Genomic DNA, 9,241 nt, shown 5'->3' with positions numbered 1-9,241 from the left:
GTACTGAGGATATTGTGATGGAAACAAAAGTAACAATGAGTACTGAAAGGGTTGGTACAAGAGACATGGGCGAGGAAGTATACTTGTGTCCATCGCCGTAAATATGTAACTTTGTGGCGAGAAAACCGGCTATACAATTACGTCTAGTGAGAAAAATTTCTTTTAGCATATATAGTTTTTTCAGTATAACTTTTTTCAAATGAGGAGATTGAATTGAAAATAGGCCCCCGACCTCTCTTAGAGACGTAAACTATTTTAAATTCACTCTCCTCTTTTGAAAAAGACCTAGACTTGAACCTACTATATAATCTAAAAAAATTTAACCATAGACCAACTCCTAGCCGGTTTCTCGTTATAACTTATCATATTTACGGCTATGGACAAAAGTTATACTTATCTCGCCCATGTCTACTTGTACCTGGTCCTTTCAGTACTCATTCTTACTTTGTTTCCATCACAAGATCCTCAGGTACTATGCGTTTGGGTTAACTGACCCAAAACATTAAAAAAAAAGATGAAGAGAAGACGTTTCTATGATTTGAAGCATCCATTTGATCCATTCCGTAAGTGTTGCTTTATATATGCAACTCAGAGTGTCAAAAGTGGGACTGGATTACTTTGACTAATGGAGAGAAACCTTTCTAAATGTGTAGCTTTCGAGATCTTCTCCTGTGGTACATGGAACCCTGTTGAATACATAAGGATCCAACATGGAAAGATGACAGTACCTCTATTAGAGAACGGTTATATACTGGAAGATATACGTCCCTTCCAAAGGCTTCGTCTCAGATCAAGAAAGGCTACCTTGAACGACTGCACATGTTTCCTCCGACCTGGTATCGATGTTTGTGTTCTCTACCCTCTCCATGAAGATGACTTGGAACCGGTATGTGCATGCAACTTTGAAACACTCTAACCAAAAATACTATTTCAGCTCATGTATGATCTGTTTCTTTCTTGAATAGGTTTGGATCGACGCGAGGATTGTTTCTATAGAGAGGAAGCCACATGAATCTGAATGCACATGCGAGATCTATGTCAAAATTTACATAGACCAAGGCTGCATTGGAATGGAAGGACAAAGAATCAACAGAGACTCCGTGATCATCGGTCTAAACCAAATCTCCATCCTCCAAAAGTTTTACAAGGAACAAAGTGGTGATCAGTTTTACAGGTGGAAGTTCTCTGAGGACTGCACTACACTGATGAAAACAAGACTCTCGTTAGGAAACTTCTTGCCGGATCTTTCTTGGTTGCTTGTCACTTCGGTAATGAAAAACATTGTGTTTCATGTCAGAACAGTGCAAACAAAGATGGTTTATGAGATTGTAACGGATGAAGCCTCTAGCAGCTCTTTGAGCTCTATGAATATAACGGTGGAAGACGGTGTCTCTTTATCCAAAGTGGTTATGTTTAATCCTGCGGATATAGTAGATCTTGAAGTGAACCAAGAAACAGAACTCTACTCTGAAGAAGATGATGTTGTGGAACTGCGTCGGTCCAAGAGAAGAGTTATGAGACCGGATAGGTATACCGGATGTGATTATCAGCTAGATACAAATGATGGTTGGGTGCGGATGATGCCATACCGGTTTGAAAAGTTGGATGTAGTTAGTATGGAAGATGAGTACTACTACTACGAAGAAGAAGATAGTGGCCATGAGGAGGATGATGATACTCAAAATGATTTGTTCAAGATAAAAAGATCTAAGTCACTTCGATTGAAACCAAAACGTAGACAAGGTCAGATTGTTATGGTAGAGAAGAAGAGAAGACGTGGACCTGGTGTAAAACAAAGGAAGTCTCTACAAGTGATACCAAACGTAGACAAGGTCAGATTGTTATGATAGATAAGAAGAGAGGACGTGAACTTGGTCGGAAGAGAAGTTTGGGCTGACTGTGATTCCTTTCACTCCAGTGTTTGATCCTATACCATTGGAACAGTTTGGTCTTAATGCTAATAGCTTGGACCAAGGTGGCGGTTTCTCAAGAAACCAGTACTTTGATGATATTGAGAACTACCGAAGCAAGTCTGCTAAGTTTGGTAAGAAAGCAACTGAAATGGAAGAGATGATGGAGTCTGATCTATGTTGGAAAGGTCCTAACCACGTGGTGAAGTCGGTTCAAACACGAGTAACCAGATCATCATCGCGGTCAGCTGCTCAAAAGAATAAGTGTTCTGATGAACCAAAGGTGTATAAGAAAGTAACACTAAGCGCAGGTGCTTATAACAAGCTGATAGATGCATACATGAGCAACATCGATTCAACAATTGCATCCTTGAACGAGCCGGCCAGTGTTGTTGACCAGTGGGAGGAGTTAAAGAAGACGAACTTCGCTTCTAAACCGCATGGATGGGAGATGGGAGGAGCCTCTAGTGAGGATGGTGAGGGAGAGACTTCAGAGAATGATATGTTATGGAGAGAAATGGAAACTCTGCCTGGCTTCTTCTTACATTCTTGACGACAATGAGGTATTATTTATATGATTCTCTTCCAAATATCTCCTCGTATCTCTTAAAACTTTATTATATACATGTTGATAATGTAGGTAAGAGTGGACAATGAGGCTTTTGAAAAAGCGAAAAGTGGTTGTGAACATGAATATATGCTGGATGAAGAGATTGGGATGTGTTGTAGGTTATGTGGTCATGTAGGAAGTGAGATCAAACATGTTTCTGCACCTTTTGTAAGTGAAACTCCTCACCACTTTACAAACATATAATGTTACTTCGCTCAATACTCCATCAAGAATGGTTTAAGGTTTTTGCACATAAAATTAGAAAACTAGTAATTTTTTCTGTTTTATCCCTATTAATACATTATTTTGTTTGATTTTTGTTAATTAATGAATTCAAATATAAAGATAAGAGCTGGAAATTTTATCTACTACATGTATAGGAAATGTAAAATGATACTTATAACCGAAACAAATTTAAATGCTAAAACGACACTTAATATGAATCGAATGGACTAATTGATTGTGTTTGTGGTTTGGTTTGAATAGGCTAAACATAAGAAGTGGACTATAGAGACTAAGCAGATAGAAGAAGATGACATAAAGACTAAACTGAGCCACAAAAAATCCACAAGCAAAGACTTCACTATGTCAACGATTCTCCTGAGATGCTTACAGCTGAAGAAAGTGATAACGTTTGGGCATTAATACCTCACCTTAAGAGGAAACTCCATATGCATCAGCGGCGAGCTTTCGAGTTTCTCTGGAGAAACCTAGCAGGATCTGTGGAGCCTCCTCTTAGGATCCCACTTCAGACAACATAGGAGGCTGTGTGATCTCTCATGCTCCAGGAGCTGGTAAAACTTTCCTAATGATTGCTTTCCTCACAAGCTACTTAAAGCTGTTTCCTGGTAAGAGACCTTTGGTTCTTGCTCCAAAAAACAACTCTCTACACGTGGTACAAGGAGTTCATCAAATGGGAGATCCCAGTTCCTGTTCATTTGATCCATGGACGAAGAACCTACTGTGTATTCAAGAAGAACAGTGTAGTTAACTTCAATAGAGTTCCTAAACCTAGCCAAGATGTTATGCATGTTCTTGACTGCTTAGAGAAGATACAGAAATGGCACGCCCACCCTAGCGTTCTTGTAATGGGTTACACCTCGTTTCTGACTTTGATGAGGGAGGACTCCAAGTTTGCTCACAGGAAGTACATGGCCAAGGTGCTAAGAGAGAGTCCTGGCCTTCTTATTCTCGACGAAGGACATAACCTAGGAGTACTAAGTCGAGACTACGCAAAGGGTTGATGAAAGTTGGTACTGACTTGAGAATACTTCTCTCTGGCACTTTGTTTCAAAACAACTTCTGTGAGTACTTCAACACTTTGTGTCTAGCTAGACCAAAGTTTGTTCATGAAGTTCTAATGGAGTTGGATAAGAAGTTCAAGGCGAATCAAGGCGTGAATAAGCGCCTCACCTTCTTGAGAACAGAGCTCGTAAGTTCTTTCTTGATAACATCGCCAAGAAGATTGACGCTGGTGTGGGAGATGAACGTCTTCAAGGTCTCAACATGCTGAGGAACATGACTACTAGCTTCATTGATAACTATGAAGGAAGTGGCGGCGGCGATGCTCTTCCCGGTTTGCAGATCTATACGTTGTTGATGAACTCAACGGATATACAGCATAAGATCCTCACAAAGCTTGGAAACGTGATGGCGTCTTATCACGGGTTTCTACTAGAGCTCGAGCTTCTTGTTACATTAGCAGCTATACATCCTTGGTTGGTCAAGACCTCAGCCTGTTGCGCCAAGTTCTTGAACGCGCAAGAACTTTTAGAGATCGAAAGCTCAAGCACGACGCGAAGAAAGGATCTAAAGTCATGTTTGTGCTTAACCTAGTGTTCAGAGTGGTCAAGAGGGAGAAGATCTTGATCTTCTGCCACAACATTGCACCGATCCGTCTGTTTATAGAACTTTTTGAGAGCATTTTCAGGTGGCAGAGAGGGAGAGAGATCTTGACCTTAACGGGTGATCAAGAGCTTTTCGAGAGAGGTAGAGTGATAGACAAGTTTGAGAGAGCCTGGAAACCCATCAAGAGTCTTGTTAGCTTCGATCACGGCTTGCGCAGAAGGGATTAGCTTACCGCGGCGTCAAGGGTCATCATGCTTGACTCGGAGTGGAACCCTTCAAAGACAAAGCAAGCCATAGCTCGTGCGTTCAGACCGGGACAACAGAAAGTTGTTTATGTTTATCAGCTCCTGTCTAGAGGAACGTTGGAGGAAGACAAGTACAAGAGGACGACGTGGAAGAATGGGTTTCGAGTATGATATTTAGTGAGGATTTTGTTGAGGATCCGTCTCTTTGGCAAGCTGAGAAGATTGAAGATGATGTTCTTAGAGAGATCGTTGGGGAAGATAGAGTTAAAATCTTTCCATATGATCATGAAGAATGAGAAGGCTTCAACAGGGTGATGGTTTATATAAGATAGTATAATAAGAGCATGGAAATAAACAGAAGCAATAAGGTTAGTTCTCTGTTCCTCCATGGCTTTGATGATGAATGTTAAGTACCTGGAACTCATGTGTGCCATGCACTAATAACGTATAACTATGTGAAATGTACTTGTATAATATTAACAATGTGTAATATTAAAAAAATCAATAATAATGTACTGTGAAATAGTATTGTGTTTCTAGTGCTATTCTAATGTGAACAAGTACCAGTCCATAGCCATATAAAACTCTCACTGAACCTTAAAGATCTTGTTATAGGCCATTAGGCAACAATAATGCAAAGACATTTTGTTACAAAAGAATATGCATATTGCATTTGATTATTATCATTTTCTAAAAGAACCTTTGATCCTTCTACTCTTTAGCCATCGACAACCCATCATCACCTGTCAGTATCTGACTTTTATTGGAGAAAGCATGGAAAGTTCGTGGTAAGTCCCTGAAATGAAAAGGCTCGATATAAGAAAAATGTCTTCATTTATGAAGGACAAGGATACACAAATGGCTAATCAAAGAAGAAACACTGAAAAATTACACAGAGAGAGAGAGAAATATGACAAGAAGAATATACACGCAGTATAGAACCGGAAGCTGGTGCCCAGAGATGTTTTAAAAAGAAGCACTCATTAAGAAAAGTTCATTTTTTCCAAAAAAAAATTCCACGTATTTATAAAGTTAAATGTGTATATATGTTATATGGAAAGAAGCAAGTTACTTCAAGAAAGGGATGGTCATGTTCTTGAGAATCAAAGGATGCCTGGCCACAAAGTTCTCCCATTCTTCCAAATCTATTTTCCCATCTTTCTTCCTGTCCGCCTCTTCAAATGTCTGCAAAATTTAGTGAGATATCGATCTCCCACTATCAACCACCAAGGCAATCACACTTGAGACTTTAACAATCACAACTAATGACAATCAAGATTTTTAGGGATATGATTTTCATCTTATTAAGATGTGTAATTCTAGTTTAGGAAACCTTATAAATTTGATACTAGAAACTCTATAAATTAATATTTGATAAATTAATAAATACTATAATTTCTCCGGTCCCAAGTTATGCCGGTTTATGACATAAGTCGATATAAAAAATAAGATGATAATTTTTAGAAAGTCCTATATAAATATATTATCCCATTAAAATCATAAACTAATAATCTATATATATATATATTATATATAAGTACAAACTAAACATTATATTGTTGGTTTTATATTCACAATGAAAGTATCTCTATTTTTCTTAAAATTTCAATATATTATGATAATATTTTGTAAAATTATATCGAAAATCACATTTGAATTCTATGAAACATAAAAATATACATCAAATAATGTCGTAAAACAATATGAAAGTCTAATTTCTAAAATTTAATTAATGTATATCAATATATACAGTAAATCAACTATTTCATATTTTATAAGTAAAAAAGAAAAAAAACCTAAAAAAGCAATTTTTGTAAATTAATAACTCTATAAATTAATAAAATACCATAGTCCTAACATTATTAATTTATAGATTTTTTATTGTATGTATCTATGTTTAGTGTGATAAATCAACACAGAAATGGTGATGTGATATAAAAGATATGAACAGTATATAATAAATAACTAAAATGTTAAACCGGTCTATAACCTTTAGTTTCGTAAATTGCGTTATACATAATTATCTACCTTAGACACAATCGAGTCGATGATACTCTCGTTAGCATCAGTTCTGATCCTCTAGAACGTCTATTATCATCTCTTTCACCTGTGATTCTTCTTATACGGTATTAGAGATATATGTTTAGTTTTCTTTTATTTTTGGTGTTCTTGTTATTTTGTGTGACAACAATGACCGACGTACCTCTTCCGGTTCAATAAATCCAGTCTGACGAGTATCATATAGCCGAAATGCAACTGTTTATAAACAAGTGATAAGATTTAACATGGGACCTTTATCACACACAAAAATCATGGTTTATAGTTTTTTTTTTTTAAATATATAGTAAAATTTCAACTATACATAAGGCTTTATCTCTTTGGGTGGAGTTCGGATGGAAATGTTGAGAGAGTGTACAAACTCTCCAAAATCAATTGCCTCATCGTTTCTCATATCGAACAATCCAAACATCTGCATGTATACGTATGATATGAGTAATGTAAAGTTACATAGAATATTGTACTTTCTTTAAGATATTAAGAGAAGTACGTGTGTGAAATATAAATTGATCATGTCTGTCTCAGTAATAAAAGCAGGACTGACTACAAGAAGTTTAATTTATATACATATAGTAGAAATTTCTACCCGCTCCGTAGAAAGACTTCGTCTCTTGGTGTCCTTGGTTAAGATAACTGAAAACCTTCCTGAAACAAACCTATATATAGTCATAACACAAGCACACCTTTTCTATTCACATGTAGAAAAGAATATATATTTTGGAGTCTAACTTTGGTTATAAGGTTGTCGCTACTGACACAAGAAGTGAGTTTGGTGAACAATTCATGTAGAACTTCAACCTCAGCATCGCTAACTGCAAACCCTCAAGACCAGTTAAAGATGTTACTCTCTGGTCTCTACCAATTCGTGTAAAATAAGTAAACCTCCATGCAGTATAACTAATAATAACTACGTCGTAAGTTAGTAACTAAACATGTGTCAAAATTAATGTGTATTGACAGACTTACAAAAGGTTTGAGAAGCAGAAGCGAGATGTTTTCATGCCTTGTTCTTGTTCCTCTAAGTGCTTACTGCAAACACATCCCATTTTACTAATATCCACATAATAATTCTGCATACGTACGGCTGTGTGACTGCGTATATATGGACATTGTATGGAGCTGCGAGATTGTGGAATAATAATCTAATTCTCTGACCGAACAAATTCGGAAGTGCAAATGTCATAAATTCCGGTTAAGATGGAGACAAATGGTATAATCTACTAATTATTTTTTCTGTGTTGCTTGATTTTATATGCTTTGATATTCTTTTTCTACGGTTTCAATATTTGCGTTGTTTCATTTTCTTTTGTTAATGGGTGTTGTTTCAATTATTGTCCAAAGCATGTCTATGGAACCAGAACCAAAAGAGTGATAGTTAACCAGTTTATATATTCTCTTACATTTTAGTTTGATTTAGAAGAAAAATTGAAATACTTAGAAGAAAAATTGAATATTTAAGGAGAAATTGGTTAATTAATAAGGCCATATTCAAAATCTATTTGACATTTAATACCTGACTTTATAATTTTGTCTATACCTTTGATTATTTTTAATATGAAATTAACCTTATAATCCTCTAATTTAATTTTTAAATTACAGTTTATGTTTAATAATTACGAATTTATGTAGTTTATATTGTTTTTATTTATTAAACTAATAATTATGTATTTTGTAAAATATTTTAAATATATGTATAATTCATAATCAATTCTATATTTAATAAAAATTAAAAAGAAAAAATATATTCATCCAAATATAATTTAATTTCGTATTTTATTTATGTAATTTATACAGTATTTTAAATATATTTATAGTATATAATCAAAGCTGTATTTGATAAAATAGTAAAAAGATAAAAAGATATTCATTAGAATATAATTTAATTTCATATTTTAATTATATATACACAAATCAAATAAACGTAAAAAAAAAAAATAAAAACTAAAAACTGATAAAATTATAAAAATAAATATAAAACTAAAAAAAAACTTATTTATATTGTATATAAAATCAAAATTTTGAAATATTTTATTTACATATAAAAAAAAACATAACACGACGCTTTAACTGTAATTATATATAAGTCAAATATACATATTAATTACATTATGCATAACATCAAATTTTTAACAAAATAAAAATCATGTATTTTTATAATATTATATTCAAAATTTTTTTAAAAAAATAACTCATATAAGTTTAAATAAAATCATTTATGATTGTTTCCTAAAATTCTCAGATTAAAAAATAGATTAAACCAAAAATAATATTATATGTTCTCAGCATGGTAGAACGATAAAGATATGGTGAGAATATAAATTATAATCCGTTAAAACATAGCACACACGTAATAGTAGTTGTTTTATCTAAGAAAGATAGTAAAGTAAAAAATAGAACATAAATTAACATTTTCATGTTTTTTAAAATACAGTGCAAAGCTTAAAATATGTATTGTATTAACAAATAAAAGCGGTTAGAACAGAAGTTAGCGTATTCTATATTTAGATCACAGAGAAAACGTTACAATATATACGCGGAATATTATTTTATTGTTTTTAAATATGATTTTT

General features: G+C 34.3%; 2 pseudogenes; one reads left to right on the top strand and one right to left on the bottom strand.

Moving 5' to 3' along the window:
* The first annotated feature begins 456 nt into the window (after positions 1–456).
* On the top strand, positions 457–5,049 carry LOC125602034 (annotated as a pseudogene).
* Positions 5,050–5,251: 202 nt separating this feature from the next.
* On the bottom strand, positions 5,252–7,717 carry LOC125602033 (annotated as a pseudogene).
* Positions 7,718–9,241: the final 1,524 nt, after the last annotated feature.

This window comes from Brassica napus, unplaced genomic scaffold (genome assembly GCF_020379485.1).
Source record: "Brassica napus cultivar Da-Ae unplaced genomic scaffold, Da-Ae ScsIHWf_2721;HRSCAF=3486, whole genome shotgun sequence".
NCBI lineage: Eukaryota > Viridiplantae > Streptophyta > Magnoliopsida > Brassicales > Brassicaceae > Brassica > Brassica napus.
Note: the sequence above shows the minus strand (reverse complement) of the source record. Positions and strands in the feature narration are given on the sequence as shown.